The sequence below is a fragment of the Etheostoma cragini genome, chromosome 18 (genome assembly GCF_013103735.1).
Source record: "Etheostoma cragini isolate CJK2018 chromosome 18, CSU_Ecrag_1.0, whole genome shotgun sequence".
In the NCBI taxonomy this organism is placed as follows: domain Eukaryota; kingdom Metazoa; phylum Chordata; class Actinopteri; order Perciformes; family Percidae; genus Etheostoma; species Etheostoma cragini.
In genome coordinates this window covers 4,459,839-4,461,969 of record NC_048424.1, presented here as the reverse complement: position 1 = coordinate 4,461,969, position 2,131 = coordinate 4,459,839, and positions in this window count along the sequence as shown.

The following is a 2,131-nucleotide window of genomic DNA, read 5'->3' as shown; positions in this document are numbered from 1 at the left end:
ATTATTGTGGTTTGCAGAGCGACAGGACATGCAATATGTTGATGGACAGCACAGTCATAGAACACCTCCACTACAAGGCAAGGCACAGGCTGTTGCTCTGACAGTACACTTTACTGCTCTACTTTTCCAATTTTTAATTCAAAAAATGACATCCATAATCCCCATGGTATCAATGATACTATAAACACCCAAATCATCTATTAAAAAGTATATCATGTGTGAGCAGAGGGACATTTTTTATAGCAAACATATATATGGAGTGATGATCAGCCAATGGCATCGCATGAAAACTACTGATATGCTCATGTTTAGCAGCAATAAGTGATGCGGTAACTTGCTAACTGTGGCTGTTTTGGATAGAGACTACGTAGAATTTAAAATTTGCTGTCTGTGGTGAATGTAGTAAAGAACAAGAGCATGTCCACAGATAAAGAAAATACTCAGTTAAATTTGATCTCAATAAAATAAACAGCCTAGATTAGCTACATTGTGTGTGCTGACTTTTAGAATCTCCTACTGAGAAGGCTATATGAAAACTTTATATAAAATAATAGAACGCCAGTTTTCATATATGTATTAATCTTACTCAGCCAATAATCTATTAAGGTGTGTTTCTAGACCACTGAGTAACCGTTGACATCCCTGATTTATTGAGCAATTCAAATAGACAAAGAACGGGGCTTTATGTTTTTACATTACAAGCAACATCCATGAAAAATACTGACAGAAAAATAGCCGTGGATGAGAAAACAGTTGAGAAAAGGGATATAAAAATACTCAAAAATTACAATAAAATAACCCTTTCTCCCAAAAACAAATGGGATTACATGAACACAACGTCTGACTGAATGAATGAAGTAAAACAAAACGGCAATTAGTTTTGATTATCAAGCTACCTGGGACACATGGATGAAAGACTCACTTTCTCCTCCTTAACAGGTGAGTCTAATGAAAGAACAAACCCTTAGTGCTAGGACTTTAGAGACGGTCCCTGCCTCATCAGTTGGAGTGCCTTCATGTGTCAGAGTCAGATTTCTGGACCTCACAAGTGGAATGAAACACAGAGCTTCTTGATAATTGTTAAACGCTCACAGATGTGCATGGGGGCACACACACACACACACACACACACACAGACACACACACACAACCCAGGGCCATGTGGCCGTATCAACACATCGGAGTGTAATCCAGTTAACAGAGTATCCCAAATGACTAAATTAATCAGAGAAATACTATCTGGCCCATCTCTCTGTACTGCTTTGATGTGTGTGCACACAAAAACACACACACTCATATACATACACGCACACACACACACACACACACACATTTATTTATATATATATTATGTATATATACATATATATATATATATATATATATATATATGTATATATATTATGTATATATACATATATATATATATATATATACATATATATAAATAAATGTGTGTGGGTGTGTGTGTGTGTGTGTGCGCGTGTATATATATATATATATATATATATATATATATATATATATAAACAAAAATACATACATGCATGCACACATACGCATACTTATACAGAACACATGTATACTTACGTACATACATATCTTATTATATGTATATTATTGTTCTGCCACTTGGCATATTTTTGTCATTGATTAATCCCACTTTTCAACACAGTAATAGAGAGACCTTATTTATTGATATTGATAGATTTCAATGTCGATCAATCCAACACCAATGATTCTTTGTACCTTAAAATAATGTCTCCAAAATCGTTTCAGTGGTTCAGTGGTTGTTGGAATGAGACATAAGAACCATAACGGACAATTCTTCTTCAAACCTGTAGAGGGAACGAAGAGGAAAAATGCTTTGGTGCCTACAGTAAAGGTGCTGGTTGACAAGAAGCTATGTAATGTAATTCTTAGTGGGTAACGTAAGATTACACATCCATTCCACAGTCAGCCCCATGCCAACTAGCAGCCATCCACTATCATTACAGCCCCGGGGACACATCCACAGCCAGCCCTCAACCAGCTAGCAGCCATCCACTATCATTACAGCCCCGGGGACGCATCCACAGCCAGCCCCCAGCCAGCTAGCAGCCATCCACTATCATTACAGCCCCGGGGGACA